We start from the raw sequence: 16,990 nt of genomic DNA on the forward strand, positions 1-16,990 counted from the left end.
ATTTTTTTGGACATAAAGAAGAAAAACTTGAAAGCCTAGTGGCCATTGTGGAAATTGGAAGAAAGCAAGTTTCAATCGTCGAGGTATGATTTCCCTCCGATGTTCTCGGAGTTTGAACCGTATGACCAGTGGAAGAATGATGTTGATATGTGGACATGAGTTACTACTCTGCCAAAGAGAAAACAGGGCATGGTCTTGGTGTTGTCGCTTCCTGAACAAAGTAAAATCAGAAGTAAGGTATTTTCTGAGATGGATGCAGATCTTTTGGATAATGATGAAGGTTTTACCTTTCTACTAGAATTTCTGGATCAAATCTACAAGAAAGATGACCTGTTAAGTGCCTGTGAGGCCTGGTCATCATTTGATAGATTTCGGAAAACGGACGGTCATTCAATGGAAAACTATATCATGGACTTTAACAAATTGTACAAAAGGTTGACAACCTTCCAATTGGGAATTCCTGGGATCGGTACTAGCGTTTAAATTACTAGATTGTGCTAAGGTGTCTCATATAGACAGGCAACGGGTCCAAACTAGTGTCCAATTGTCGGAAAAAGAGACTGTTGAATCAAATATCTTCCTGGGGAAACAGTCTTTCCCTTCAGCCTTCATGAAACAAATGGGGCCTTCTGCTGTGGCACAAAGAATAGAAGATTTGATGGTTACCAGGTTTCGAAATGTTCCAGATACAAAACGCAGGTGCCAGACCAGGTTTCAAAATTTTCAAGAGACCAGACGCAGGCTGGAAGGATTAAAGACAGCCAAATTGATGATGAAAACAGGTACAGCAAATCCAGTTATATCAACAGAAGACAAAATTGGGACAGTAATAACAGGCGAATGAATCCTAGGGATGCCCAAGCTAAAATCAGTAGATGCTTTAGATCTGACTCTAAGTATCATTATGAGGCGAATTGCCCAGAGTGAAGACGCTAGGTCTTTGAAATAATGCATGAAAAAAGTAGCTCTGAGGATGAGGATGAAGATAATGATAAATCTGAACAGATTATACTGGTCACAAGGAGATTTAATCCTGTGATGAAAGTATTAGTCGCCGATTCCTTTAACTGTGCGGTGTTAGTGCATGTACTTCATTTGCATGTATGCGGCGTAAATTGGTTAGAATGTTATCTTGATTCACTAAGTAGTGAGGATCAATGCAAGGTTAAGGAATATAAAAGTTCTACATGTTTTAGGTTTGGAGATGACAACACCTTGAGGGCACTCAAGAGAGTGGTAATTCCACATAAAATAGCAGGTGTAAGCCATTTTATAAGTACGGATGTAATCTCTAGTGAGATATCTATGCTTTTGGGTAAACCGTCCATGAAAAAGGCAAAAATGAAACTTGACATGGATCATGATGAGACAATAATTTTTGGGAAATCGGTTGATTGGCAGTTTACCCAGTCAGGGTAGTATTGTATCCCCTTAATAAAACCTGATGTTTCACATCAGCGTGTTAGACAAGTATTAATGGCATCAGGTGATAAAGATAAAAGAGTAAAAAAACAAATTGTCTTAAAGTTATATAGACAATTTGTCCACCCTACTTGTTCACGTTTAAAACTCCTGCTCAAAGATGCAGATGTAGTTGATGAGGAGTATACAAGACTAATAGAAGCGATTAGTGAGAACTGTGAAATCTCTAAGAATTATAGATGGACGTCCCCATGTCCCATTGTAAGTGTTCCGTTAGCACGTGACTTTAACGAGGTAGTTGCCATGGATCTAAAGGAATGGGACAAAGACAGAAATGTTTTCATCTTACATTTTATTGACCTGGCTATGAGATTTAGTATTTCTACACTAATATATAGTAAGGGGAAGAAGATTATACTAGATAAAATTATGGAAAAATGGATAGGGACTGGATTTGGGACACAAGCAAAGTTTTTGACCGATAATGGAGGTAAATTCACTAATGCAGAGTTCAGCGATATGTGTGAGAATATTTTTTTTTATTCGTTAATGGGATGTGGGCATCGCTGGCGAGGCCAGTATTTATTGCCCATCCTTAATTGCCCTTGAGAAGGTGGTGGTGAGCCGCCTTCTTGAACCGTTGCAGTCCGTGTTTTCCACAGTGCTGTTAGGAAGGGAGTTCCAGGATTTTGACCCAGCGACGATGAAGGAATGGCGATATATTTCCAAGTCTGCATGGTGTGTGACTTGGAGGGAAAGTGCAGGTGGTGTTGTTCCCATGTGCCTGCTGGCGTTGTCCTTCTAGGTGGTAGAGGTCGCGGGTTTGGGAGGTGCTGTCCAAGAAGCCTTTGTGAGTTGCTGCAGTGCACCCTGCAGATGGTACACACTGCAGCCACAGTGCGCCGGTGGTGAAGGGAGTGAATGTTTAGGGTGGTGGTTGGGGTGCCGATCGAGTGGGTTGCTTTGTCCTGGATGGTGTCGAGCTTCTTGAGTGTTGTTGGAGCTGCACTCATCCAGGCAAGTGGAGAGTATTCCATCACACTCCTGACTTGTGCCTAGTAGATGGTGGAAAGGCTTTGGGAAGTCAGGAGGTGAGTCATTCGCCGCAGAATACCCAGCCTTTGACCTGCTCTGAAGATAATTGTCATAAATACAGCAGCTAAGAGCCCTTTTAGCAGTGGTCTTTGTGAAAGGAATCATGCTGTGATTGATAGTATGTTGCATAATATTTTGGCTGATTGAACAGAGTGTAAATTGTCAACTGCCCTAGCACGGGCAGTTCATGCAAAGAATTCTCTTCGGATGGTTGGAGGATATAGTCCTTACCAACTAGTCTATGGGCGCAATCCCAAATTACCTTCTGTTCTTTGTGATAATCCTCCTGCTCTAGAAGGCACTACAATTAGTGCCATTTTTTCTGAGCATTTAAATGCTATGCATGCAGGGAGACAGGCTTTTATCAAGGCTAAGGCATCAGAAAAAATTCATAGAGCACTGAGGCATCGTATTAGACCATCTGAGACAGAGTTCAATTCAGGAGATTTGGTATACCATAAAAGAGAGGGTCATAGGGAATGGAAAGGCCCTGGTAAGGTAATAGCTCATGGTGGTAAGACAGTAATTGTCCAAAATGGTAATCAAACTGTTAAGGTTCATTCCTCATGATTAATTGGAATGAATTATAAAATCTCAGACTCTGAGCAATTGATAGAAGTAAACGAGGCATCTTGTGCCTCAGATGTTCATGATTTTTTTGATTAGGTTCCTGAGGAACAGACTGAGGTAGATCCAGGGCTGGACAGTGATAATGCCAGTGATCAAGAAACACATGACAGAGCTATCACATCCACAGAACAATTACCCAAAGTAGGTACACGGGTAATGAATGGAGGGATGCAACAATTTTGGGATGTGCAGACAAAGCTACTGCAGGTTTAAATATTGGTTGAATATTCAGGATGATGACCATGCAGCAAGGTCCGTGGACTGGCAGAATGAGGTAAAAGAGTGGAGAGTATAAAAGCGGAGTACAAGTAGTGATAGGGAGTCCGGAAGTGAATCTCACATCAGAAAACGATCGCAAACTAGAGATGAAAGAGGGAGATCTCGCAGTAATAGTCCCTACAGACATAAAAGTGGAAGTGGAAGATGTAGCTTGACTAGGTCAGACAATGAAATAAAGACCACAGAACAGTCAAGTAACAGAACTAGAAGCAGAAGTCCTCATGATCGTGAAGTTTTGGTGGCTGCCAATAAAATTGAGGATAAACGAGTAAGAGAGGCAAAACAAAGGGAGTTAGATAGTTGGAAAGAAGTTGGAGTTTATTCTGAGGTAACGGATAATGTTCAACCAGCTTTGTCTCATAGATGGGTTTGTATTGAAAAAGTCCTTGCAGATGGGACTTATAAGGCTAAAGCGAGGTTGGTAGCTCGGAGTTTTGAAGAGAAACTGGGTGAGACAGATGTTCGAGTGGATTTCTCCCACTGCTGGAAAGGTAACCTTAAAAAAATTTTTGGCTCTTGGCAACATATTCATGGGATCGTAGGTCAATTGACATAAAAGCCACATTTCTGCAGGGGGATACTTTTCAGAGAGAAGTGTTTCTGAAACCGTCTAAAGAGGCAGCAGATGCGGAAGGAAAACTAAACAAATGCATCCATGGCCTGAATGATGCTTCCAGGGTATGGTATTTTTCGATGAGATCTGTTTTGCTGAAACTAGGTTGTGTTCAACTAAAAGCAGATCCCGCAATGTTTTATTGGTACCATAATGGAAAACTTTCAGGCATCTTCATGATGCATGTTGGTGATTTCTTATGGTGTGGTACTGCGGAATTTGAGAAATTCGTCATTAATAAGATGAGAGTAGAATTTCAAATTGGGAGTCAGGCATGTGAGACTTTTAAATATATTGGTTTAGATATTCAGCAGAATGGGTCTGGTATAACTTTAAATCAACAGTCCTATTTAGAGAGTGTTATTCCCATCCCAGTGAATCGTATTCGGTCATCACAGAAAGGTGATGTTATACCGAAAGAAAAGACAAAGCAATTTCTTTTTTATTCGTTCATTGGATGTGGGCATCGCTGGCGAGGCCAGCATTTATTGCCCATCCCTAATTGCCCTTGAGAAGGTGGTGGTGAGCCGCCTTCTTGAACCGCTGCAGTCCGTGTGTTTAAGGTTCTCCCACAGTGCTGTTAGGAAGGGTGTTCCAGGATTTTGACCCAGCGACAATGAAGGAACGGCGATATATTTCCAAGTTGGGATGGTGTGTGACTTGGAGGGGAACGTGCAAGTGGTGTTGTTCCCATGTACTTGCTGCTCTTGTCCTTCTAGGTGGTAGAGGTCGCGAGTTTGGGAAGTGTTGTCGAAGAAGCCTTGGCGAGTTGCTGCAGTGCATCCGATGGATGGTACACACTGCAGCCACTGTGCGCTGGTGGTGAAGGGAGTGAATGTTTAGGGTGGTGGATGGGGTGCCAATCAAGCGGGCTGCTTTGTCCTGGATGGTGTCGAGCTTCTTGAGTGTTGTTGGAGCTGCACTCATCCAAGCAAGTGGAGAGTATTCCATCACACTCCTGACTTGTGCCTTGTAGATGGTGGAAAGGCTTTGGGGAGTCAGGAGGGGCCTGTCAGTGCGGACTGCATGGTGTGCGGATATTACACAGTGTGCTGAGAGTTCGGTACGTGTGGGAGTTAGGTGAAGTGGGGGAAGGAGGTGCTGCTTTGCCTTGCTTTTCCTGCAGAGCGGTAGTGGACCTGAGAGCGGTGAGCGGCGGGAGAGAGCGAGACCAGAGCGGGGATAAAAACAGCGCGGAGAGAGCGAGACCAGAGCGGAGATATAAACAGCGCGGAGAGAGCGAGAGTCCAGTCGGTGAGCGGCGGGAGAGAGCGAGACCAGAGCGGAGATATAAACAGCGCGGAGAGAGCGAGACCAGAGCTTACTCTGAGAGCGAGACTCTGAGACCAGCGGCAGTTCGGGGTGACGTCACCAGTCAGAAAGTGACGCGGCACAGGGGAGGCAGCTGATTGGTGAGTAGGTTCAGGTGAGTATTTCTACCATTTTACTGTAAGTAAAGTAATAAGAAAGGGAAGATCTGCAGGTTTTATAGCAGGTAGTGTTTTTTTTTAGTGAACCTAGGTCCCTAGTATAGTTAACATTTTCTAATTTCAACGTAATTTAAAAGGGGTAACTCAGCTAAGGCAAGTCATGGCAGCAGACCTCGCACCCGTGATATGCTCCTCCTGCAAGATGTGGGAAGTCATGGAAACTACCAGTGTCCCTGCCGACCATGTGTGCGGGAAGTGTGTCCACCTGCAGCTACTGACCGATCGTATCTCGGGGCTGGAGCTGCGGGTGGACTCACTGTGGAGCATCCGCGATGCAGAGAAACTCGTGGATAGCACGTTTAGCGAGTTGGTCACACCACAGGTAAAGGGTATACAGGCAGGAAGTGAATGGGTGACCACCAGGAAGAGTAAGAGATGCAGGCAGGTAGTGCAGGGGTCCCCTGTGTCCATCCCCCTCTCAAACAGATATGCCACTTTGGATGCTGTTGGGGGGGATGACTTATCAGGGGAAGGCAGCAGCAGCCAACTTCCTGGCACCACGGGTAGCTCTGCTGCACAGGCTGGGAGGAAAAAGAGTGGCAGAGCTATAGTGATAGGGGACTCAATTGTAAGGGGAATAGACAGGCGTTTCTGCGGCCGCAACCGAGACTCCAGGATGGTGTGTTGCCTCCCTGGTGCAAGGATCAAGGATGTCTCGGAGCGGCTACAGAACATTTTGGAGGGGGAGGGCGAACAGCCAGCTGTCGTGGTGCACATAGGCACCAACGGTATAGGTAAAAAAGGGGATGAGGTCCTAAAAGCAGAATATAGGGAGTTAGGAGGTAAATTAAAAAATAGGACCTCAAAGGTAGTAATCTCAGGATTGCTGCCAGTGCCACGTGCTAGTCAGAGTAGAAATAGGAGGATATTTCAAATGAATACGTGGCTAGAGGAATGGTGCAAGGGGGAGGGATTCAAATTCCTGGGACACTGGAAACGGTTCTGGGGGAGGTGGGACCAGTACAAACCGGACGGTCTGCACCTGGGCAGGGCCGGGACCGCTGTCCTAGGAGGAGTGTTTGCTAGTGCTGTTGGGGAGGGTTTAAACTAAAGTGGCAGGGGGTTGGGAACCTGAGCAGGGAGAGAGAGGAAAGCATAACAGGAAGGGACAGAAGGTATGGAGTAATAGGTAAAGTGTTAAAAAAGGAAAAAGCAGGAACTAAGCGTCACAAAACAGATTTGAAAGTTCTTTATCTGAATGCACGTAGCATTCGTAATAAAATGGACGAGTTAACGGCACAAATAACTACGTATGGGTATGATCTTGTGGCCATTACAGAAACATGGCTGCAGGGTGACAACGACTGGGAATTAAATATGCCAGGGTATTTAACAATCAGGAAGGACAGGCAGGAAGGAAGGGGAGGTGGGGTGGCTATGTTAATAAAGGAAGGAATCACTGTAATACAGAGAAATGATATTGGGACAAAGCATCAAGATAATGAAACAGTTTGGGTGGAGATAAGGAATAATAAGGGAAAAAAAACATTAGTGGGCGTAGTATATAGGCCTCCTAATAGTTGCAACTCTGCTGGAAGAAGTATTAATCAGGAGATAGTCGGGGCATGTAATAAGGGAACAGCCATAATTATGGGGGATTTTAATTATCATATTAACTGGACAAATCAAATTGGGCAGAGCAGCCTTGAGGACGAGTTCATTGAGTGCATCAGGGATGGATTTCTTGAGCAGTATGTAACTGATCCTACAAGGGGGCAGGCAACCTTGGACCTGGTCCTGTGTAATGAGTCAGGATTAATTAATAATGTCCTAGTTAAGGATCCCCTTGGAACGAGCGACCACAACATGGTTGAATTCCATATCCAATTAGAGGGTGAGAAGGTTGATTCTCAAACAAGCGTACTGAGCTTGAATAAAGGAGACGATGATGGTATGAGTGCGGAATTGATTAAAGTGGACTGGGAAAATAGATTAAAGGGTAAGACGGTACATGACAAGTGGTGTTCATTTAGGGAGTTATTTTACAACTTTCAAAATAAATATATTCCACTGAGGAAAAAAGGGTGTAAAAGAAATGACAGCCACCCGTGGCTAAGTAAAGAAATCAAGGATAGTATCCGACTAAAAACAAGGACATATAAGGTAGCCAAACTTAGTGGGAGGATAGAAGATTGGGAATTCTTCAAAAGACAGCAAAAAGTAACTAAAGGATTGATTAAGAAAGGGAAGTTAGATTATGAAAAGAAATTAGCAAAAAATATAAAAACAGATAGCAAGAGTTTCTATAGTTATATAAAAAGAAAAAGGGTGGCTAAGGCAAACATAGGTCCCTTAGAGGATGAGACCGGGAAATTAATGGTGGGAAACATGGAGATGGCAAAAATGCTGAACAAATATTTTGTTTCAGTCTTTACAGTAGAGGACACTAAGAATATCCCAACACTGGACAAACAGGGGACTCTCGGGGGGGAGGAGCTAAATACGATTAAAATCACTCAAGAGATGGTACTCAGTAAAATAATGGGACTCAAGGCGGATAAATCCCCTGGACCTGATGGCTTCCATCCTAGGGTCTTGAGGGAAGTGGCAGTAGGGATTGTGGATGCTTTGGTGATAGTTTTCCAAAATTCCCTGGACTCAGGAGAGGTCCCGGCAGATTGGAAAACTGCTAATGTAACACCGTTATTTAAAAAGGGTAGTAGGCAGAAGGCTGGAAATTATAGGCCAGTTAGCTTAACATCTGTGGTGGGTAAAATTTTGGAGTCTATTATTAAGGAGACAGTAACGGAACATTTAGATAAGCATAATTTAATAGGACAAAGTCAGCATGGCTTTATGAAGGGGAAGTCATGTCTGACAAATTTGCTTGAGTTCTTCGAGGATATAACGTATAGGGTGGATAAAGGGGAACCAGTGGACGTAGTGTATTTAGACTTCCAGAAGGCATTCGACAAGGTGCCACATAAAAGATTATTACTTAAGATAAAAAATCACGGGATTGGGGGTAATATTCTGGCATGGGTGGAGGATTGGTTATCGAACAGGAAGCAGAGAGTTGGGATAAATGGTTCATTTTCGGACTGGCAACCAGTAACCAGTGGTGTTCCACAGGGGTCGGTGCTGGGTCCCCAACTCTTTACAATCTATATTAACGATTTGGAGGAGGGGACCGAGTGCAACATATCAAAATTTGCAGATGATACAAAGATGGGAGGGAAAGTAGAGAGTGAGGAGGACATAAAAAACCTGCAAGGGGATATAGACAGGCTGGGTGAGTGGGCGGAGATTTGGCAGATGCAATATAATATTGGAAAATGTGAGGTTATGCACTTTGGCAGGAAAAATCAGAGAGCAAGTTATTTTCTTAATGGCGAGAGACTGGAAAGTACTGCAGTACAAAGGGATCTGGGGGTCCTAGTGCAAGAAAATCAAAAAGTTGGTATGCAGGTGCAGCAGGTGATCAAGAAAGCAAACGGAATGTTGGCTTTTATTGCTAGGGGGATAGAATATAAAAACAAGGAGGTATTGCTGCAGTTATATAAGGTATTGGTGAGACCGCACCTGGAATACTGCATACAGTTTTGGTCTCCATACTTAAGAAAAGACATACTTGCTCTCGAGGCAGTACAAAGAAGGTTCACTCGGTTAATCCCGGGGATGAGGGGGCGGACATATGAGGAGAGGTTGAGTAGATTGGGACTCTACTCATTGGAGTTCAGAAGAATGAGAGGCGATCTTATTGAAACATATAAGATTGTGAAGGGTCTTGATCGGGTGGATGCAGTAAGGATGTTCCCAAAGATGGGTGAAACTAGAACTAGGCGGCATAATCTTAGAATAAGGGGCTGCTCTTTCAAAACTGAGATGAGGAGAAACTTCTTCACTCAGAGGGTGGTAGGTCTGTGGAATTTGCTGCCCCAGGAAGCTGTGGAAGCTACATCATTAGATAAATTTAAAACAGAAATAGACAGTTTCCTCGAAGTAAAGGGAATTAGGGGTTATGGGGAGCGGGCAGGAAATTGGACATGAAGCTGAGTTCGGATCGGTCAATGCCCTGTGGGTGGCGGAGAGGGCCCAGGGGCTATGTGGCCGGGTCCTGCTCCGACTTCTTGTGTTCTTTAGATTTGTGGTTGGGATCAGATCAGCCATGATCTTATTGAATGGCGGAGCAGGCTCGAGGGGCCGATTGGCCTACTCCTGCTCCAATTTCTTATGTTCTTATGTTCTTATGTGAGTCACTCGCCGCAGAACACCCAGCCTCTGACCTGCTCTTGTAGCCATAGTATTTATATGGCTGGTCCAGTTAAGTTTCTGGTCAATGGTGACCCCGAGGATGTTGATGGTGGGGGATTCGGCGATGGTAATGCCATTGACTATCAAGGGAAGGTGGTTAGACTCTCTCTTGTTGAAGATAGTCATTGCCTGGCACTTGTCTGGCGCGAATGTTACTTGCCACTTATGAACCCAAGCCTGGATGTTGTCCAGGTCATGCTGCATGCGGGCTCGGACTGCTTCATTATTTGAGGGGTTGCGAATGGAACTGAACACTGTGCAATAATCAGCGAACATCCCCATTTCTGACCTTATGATGGAGGGAATGTCATTGATGAAGCAGCTGAAGATGGTTGGGCCGAGGACACTGCCTGAGGAACTCCTGCAGCAATGTCCTGGGGCTGAGATGATTGGCCTCCAACAACCACTACCATCTTCCTTTGTTCTAGGTATGACTCCAGCCACTGGAGAGTTTTCCCCCTGATTCCCATTGACTTTAATTTTACTAGGGCTCCTTGGTGCCACAATCAGTCAAATGCTGCCTTGATGTCAAGGGCAGTCACTCTCACCTCACCTCTGGAATTCAGCTCTTTTGTCCATGTTTGGACCAAGGCTGTAATGAGGTCTGGAGCCGAGTGGTCCTGGCGGAACCCAAACTGAGCATCGGTGAGCAGGTTATTTGTGAGTAAGTGCCGCTTGATAGCACTGTCGACGACACCTTCCATCACTTTGCTGATGATTGAGAATAGACTGATGGGGCAGTGATTGGCCAGATTACGAAGCTTGATTGGTCAGTTGAACTGGTTGTGCACTCAGGCTGGACCAGATACTAGTTTTGATATGTTGGAGTTAAGGACTTTAATGAAACAGCCCCATAGTAGAGAATGTTTTTAGGGCAAATAAAACATTACGAAAATGTAATATAGATAAATGCGAACGTAAGTTCCCATCCTTAGGTGACCCAAAGAAAATGAAGCTAGTTATCTTTAGCAATGCTTCACATGCTAATCTTCCTGATGGGTATTCTAGTGCAGCTGGTTTCATAGGGCCCGATTTTACCAGGGGTCCGGGTTCTGGGCGGGTGGGCCAGCGCGCCCGGTGAAATTAGTGGGTTGCCCGCGCGATCGTAGCAGGCAACACACTAATTGGATCCACTTACCTGCTCCTCCGGGTTCCCCGCTGCTGATCTGCGCGTCGGGCGGGCTGCGCATGCGCAGTAAGATCTGTCAGCTGGAGGCGCTCTATTTAAAGGGGCAGTCCTCCACTGACAGATGCTGCCACAAACAGCAAAAATTACAGCATGGAGCAGCCCAGGGGGAAGGCTGCTCCCAGTTTAATGATGCCTCACTCCAGGTATCAATACATGGGGTGAGGAGGAGGGGGAGGACAGAGATCTTCCCCCCGGCAGGCGGGAGGAAGCGGCCTGCCTCTTCCACCAAGAAGGCCTGGCTCGAGGTTGCAGAGGAGGTCACCAGCGCCACCAACATATCGCCCACCTGCATACAGTGCAGGAGGCGCTCCAATGACCTCAGTAGGTCAGCCACAGTGAGAACACGTAGTCTTTCCCCTACACTCCGTCTGCCACAACACTGCCCCCACCCCACATCTCCTTCAGCACTGCTAACACTACTCTGTCACATGACCCCTCATACCCACTCAAACCTCATCCTCATCTTACCTGCACCTATTCACCTCGCCAGTACTCACCCCACCACTACCACGCAACCCAATCCTCATACAATCTCATGGCTCTATCCCATACTCACCCTCTCGTGCATCTCTCTCACGGCCAGCCTCACTCAACCTGCCACCACCTGTGCTGCAGCCACAGGGCATGCATCACATATGTGCAGTAGGCAACATAAGGCAAACGTGTCGTGAGCATGAAGGGGATGCACAAGGGTGTCTGAGGGATTGTCATGGTTCTTACTTCTATTGAATTAAAGAACAACTCACATCACACATTATATTGGCACCACTACTGCCATGTCTTCGCGAATCCTGTCCGGTTTGTGCAATAATGCCCGCTCCTGGGTATCCCTATGAGGACCCACCACTGATGCCACCCAGTGTGTCACTGCAGAGTGGGTGTAGGTGTATTTGCAGGGCTCTTCTGCGCAGACGACTGAGAGACATCGGGGATGTCCCCGGTTGCAGCCTGGAAGGCTGTAGAGCAAAAGTTCGGGAGGGCAGTGGTGACTTTGACAGCGACAGGTAGGAAGATGGTGCACGGGCCAGCCAGGAGCAGCTCGGCATGAAGGAGGCTGCAGATGTCCACGACTACATGTCGACTGACTCTGAGCCTCCGTGTGCACTGCTGCTCAGAGAGGTCCAGGAGGCTGAGCCTCGGTCTGTGGAACGTGTGGCGAGGGTAGTGCCCTCTGCGACGCATCTCTCTCTGCGGTAGCCCTCCCTCCTGCTGAACAGGTGGATGTGTCACAGCACTCTGTTGTGGAGCTCCATGTGTCAGAGGTGGATGGCGAGGCTGGTGAGGCTAGTGATGCTGTTCGCCCTCTGAGGAGGTCATGACTGCAGCTACGGCGGCCCCCATCCGCAAGATGTACATCTGAGGGGGTCCGCAAGGTAGGTACATGTCTCCGGACCCCGGGGTAAGTGTGCAGGTTGGTGACTTCGACCATCAGGAGGAGGGTGGTGGAGGCCACACTTTGTCCCAAGTGACAGAGCGGCCTCCTGCAATGGCTGAGGGTCTCCCCCGCCCTCCCCCCAACCTGTCAAATGGACCTTTGCAGCTGCCACAGGCTGACGGCTGCAACACGTCCATTTCAACTGGGAGTGTTTCCCCCAGTGTGTGAAACAGTCCCATGTTTATCCAAAATCACACACAGTCCCTTAATCAGGGGCTCGAATTTAGCAGGCCTGCGGGTTCCCAGCGGGTGGTCCTCCGGGAGCGTCGAAAACGCGAACGGCGAAATTAGTGGGTTGCCCACGCGATCGTAGCAGGCAACCCATTAATAGGATCCAATTACCTGCTCCTCCGGGGTCCACGGCGCTGGCCTGCGCGTCGGTCGGGCTGCGCATGCGCAGTACGATCTGTCAGCTGGAGGCTCTCTAGTTAAAGGGGCAGTCCTCCACTGACAGATGCTGCAACCAATGGGACAAATTGCAGCATGGAGCAGCCCAGGGGGAAGGCTGCTCCCAGTTTAATGATGCCTCACCCCAGGTATCATCAGATGGGGTGAGGAGGAGGGGGAGGACACAGATCTTCCCCCCGGCGGGCGGGAGGAAGCAGCCTGCCTCTGCCACCAAGAAGGCCTGGCTCGAGGTGGCAGAGGGGGTCACCTGCGCCACCAACATATGGCCCACCTGCATACAGTACAGGAGGCGCTGCAATGACCGCAGTCGGTCAGCCACAGTGAGAACACAAAGTCTTTCCCCTACACTCCGTCTGCCACAACACTGCCCCCACCCCAAATCTCCTTCGGCACCGCCAACACTATTCTGTCACATCACCCTTCATGCCCACTCACACCCCATCCTCATCTTACCTCCACCTACTCACCTCGCCAGTACTCATCCTGCCACTAACACGCGACCCAATCCTCATACAATCTCATGGCTCCATCCCATACTCACCCTCTCGTGCATCTCCCTCACGGCCAGCCTCACTCAACCTGCCACCACCTGTGCTGCAGCCACAGGGCATGCATCACATATGTGCAGTAGGCAGGGTAAGGCAAACGTCTCGTCAGCATGAAGGGGGTGCACAAGGGTGTCTGAGGGTTTGTCATGGGTGTTACCCATATTGAATTTCAGAGCCACAAACAGCACACATTATATTGACACCACCACTGCCATGTCTCCGCGAATCCTGTCCATTGTGTCCAATAATGCCCGCTCCTGGGTATCACTATGAGGACCCACCACTGATGCCACCCATCGTGTTACTGCAGAGTAGGTGCAGGTGTATTTGCAGGGCTCGTCCGCGCAGACGACTGAGAGACATCGGCGGTGTAGCCGGCTGCACCCTGGAAGGATGCGGAGGAGAAGGTGTGGAGGACAGTGGTGACTTTGCCAGCGACAGGTAAGCAGTTGGTGCTGGGGCCAGCCAGGAGCAGCTCGGCATGAAAGAGGCTGCAGATCTCCACGACTCCATGTCGAGCGAATCTGCGCCTCCCTGTGCACTGCTGCTCGGAGAGGTCCGGGGAGCTGCGCCTCGGTCTGTGGACCCTGTGGCGAGGGTAGTGCCCTCTGCGACGCGTCTCTCTCTGCGGTAGCCCTCCCTCCTGCTGTGCAGGTGGGCGTGCAACCACACCGTGTTGGGGGGATCCACGTCTCTGCGGCGGACGGCGTGGACTGCGAGGCTGCTGGTGCTGGTCATGCTCTTCGTCCTCCGAGGGTGTCCACACACCACCCAACTGGCAGGTGTTGGTCTGAGGGGTTGTGCAGGGTAGGTGTGTGGGTCCTCGGACTGGGGCTGCGGTTTCGTGTCGGTCTGTCCTCTGGCTTGGCCGGGGGGTGGTGGGGGGCAGGGGTTGCCCTATGTGACGCGGTGGCCTCCTGCGTGGGTGAGGGCTCTCCCCCGTGGAGCGCACCTTGGCACCTGCCACAGGCTGCTGGCTGCAACACGCCTGGTTTGAAGGGTCCTGTTTCCCCCAGTGTGGGAAACTCACTGCCTTGAACCTAAAATCCCACACTTCCTCTTTTGACAGCTGCTTCAGCTCATTAACTGACCACAACGAGCAAGTTCAGTACTCTCAAATGGAACCCCGCTGGCTTTAATTGCCTGCGGGATTCCCACCAGCGGGGCTTTCGCGCGCAGCCCCGCACGTCAGCGCGGTACCCGGAAGTGGCCGGGATTTCGTCCGAATCCGGTCACGTGATCGGAGATCGGGATTTTCGGGGCCCCCCCCGCTGGAAACCCGCAGGTAACCCGACCCTAAAATCGAGCCCCAGGTCAGTTAATGACCTGAACAAGCAAAGTAAATACACTCAAGTGGCATCCTGCTGGCTTTGATTGCCTGCGGGATTCCCACGAGCGGGGGCTGCGCGCGCACGCCGGCGCGTCATCGGGGAACCCGGAAGTGGGCGGGATCGAGGCGTGATCCGGTCCCGCACCTGGATTTCGGGATTTTCGGGGCCCCCCCACCGAGAACGCACCCGGTAGCGGGTGCTAAAATCGGGCTCATAGTGTTTCTTATGGGTGAGAATGGGAAATGTTGTTCTTTAGCTTGTGAAGCTAAGAAAATAAAAAGGGTTGTTCGAAGTACTCTGGCTGCTGAAATACTGGCTCTTGTCGACACAGTGGATATGGGATTCTCTTTGGCAAATATTTTGAGTGACATCCTGTACAATGGGAGTACTGAAGATAGTATACCCATTGAATGTTATATAGACAATCGTTTATTGTGGGATAATGTGCACCCTACGAAAAATGTGAGCGAGAAAAGATTACGGATTGACCTTATTGGCTTGAAACAAATGCTGGAGAGAAAGGAAATCTCTAAAATTAAATGGGTGGATTCAAGCCATCAACTGTTGGATTGTTTTACTAAAAGGGGTAATGTACGAAGAAATTATTAGGGGTCCTGGAGAAGTCGCCTCACAATGTAATGCTCAGAGTATGGACGTTTTTAATTTTTGAAAATTTTGTTTGTATTGTATATATAAAGTTTAATTTCTTTTTTATTTTAATTAAAGAGAGAGAAGGGAATCTGTTAATTGTATCCATGTGATTTATATCAATTAGTGTCAATTGTATTCAGGTCGTGTGTATCAATTGGGGACTTTCTTGTATCCATTTATAGGAGGGTGTGTAATGGGAGGTCTGTGAATAAAGGCTTGGAAACAACTGAAGACCAGGCTCCAGTATTCGATCCTTCACCATCGGACTATAACAAGGATGCAGTTACATTTTGTCAGTCATCCACTCCCCCGCTATTTGCCTCTGCGCAACACATCAAAAGTTGGCTGCTTGCACACCTGCCTTACGACATCTTTTAGGAACTCAAGATGAGCAACAGAACTCCCCTTCATTTGGATTCTTGGGTTAATTAGAGCCATCATCGAGCAGACTCTTGTCAATTTGATGCCTGTACAGCTCTGGTGGTTTCCTACAATACAGCAGTGAAAGAGTGTCCTGTCTAATTGATGTGTCCTGAATGCTGCATTACTTTGCTCTGCAACGAGGAGAACACATAGAGCCACCATTGGGCAAGGGTCTGTATCATGATGAGGGAGAGGATACAGGTGACGTAGAGGATGGCGAGAAAGAGGGAGGGTCCAACAGCTACCCGTAGCCAGAGCTGTTGACAGCAACTCATTAAAGAGAACTTCAGCAGACCAATGCAAGTTCCCCTACATTAACAGTCAGGTCCAACATCTGTTCCAGTCTGCAATCAACAACATCTGCCCAAATACCAAAATTGCTATTCATGTCACATTCCAACATCACCAGCCACTACAGGAGCACAGTCTGCATATAAAGGTTTCAAATAGAATTGTGGTATTAATGGCTTACAGAAAGGCTTACATATTATTTTTCATCCTGGCGTGAATCCTAGTGGCTGTCTGAAGTACTCTTTTACCCACTCCAGTGCTTCTCTGAGGTGCTTTCCCAGTGGTTTCAACATGGGAGGTGGTAGGCTGCTGTGACTCATTAAAAGGCTCTTGACATGCGCGTGGTTGGCAATCTCCAGTAGCTCACACCTCAGAGGGCCCAGCTGCAGACTGCAACAACTGGGCATCCACTGGGACAATCTGGCCCAGTTTGCTTTCTGACATTAGGGAGGGCATTGATTCAAGGGGTCGCAAGGGTCCAGGGGAGTTGTCATCAGGCAAGAGGGCATCATTCTCCGTTAACATTGCATAACCGCCCCTGCTATTGGGCTGCGGCTCAGCAATCTATGGGTCAGCAGACTCTGGGAGATTGGTGATCTGAGTGACGCCCCTATCCATTCGCTCTACCTGCCTTGTCAAGGCAGAGGAGATGGTTGAGCCCAGAGCCTGCACGGCTTCAGTATCAGCATCCCTGAGAGATGGTGCCACGGATTCCTGCGGGGTTGGGGGAGCCAGAGTTGACCAAATACTCCATAGTTGACTGCAGGTGGTCGATGTCATGTGTGGGAACCTACATATCTGGGTAGTGGACTCCACCAGACTATCTGACATCTTTTGGAAGCACCCTTGCAGACAATCCAATACGGTCAGCAGAAATCTGTGTTTTTTTTAAACTTCCAGGCCTCTGAAGTGTGCATCTCTGTCCTCTTCA

Source organism: Heptranchias perlo, chromosome 12 (assembly GCF_035084215.1).
Source record: "Heptranchias perlo isolate sHepPer1 chromosome 12, sHepPer1.hap1, whole genome shotgun sequence".
Classification (NCBI taxonomy): Eukaryota; Metazoa; Chordata; class Chondrichthyes; order Hexanchiformes; family Hexanchidae; genus Heptranchias; species Heptranchias perlo.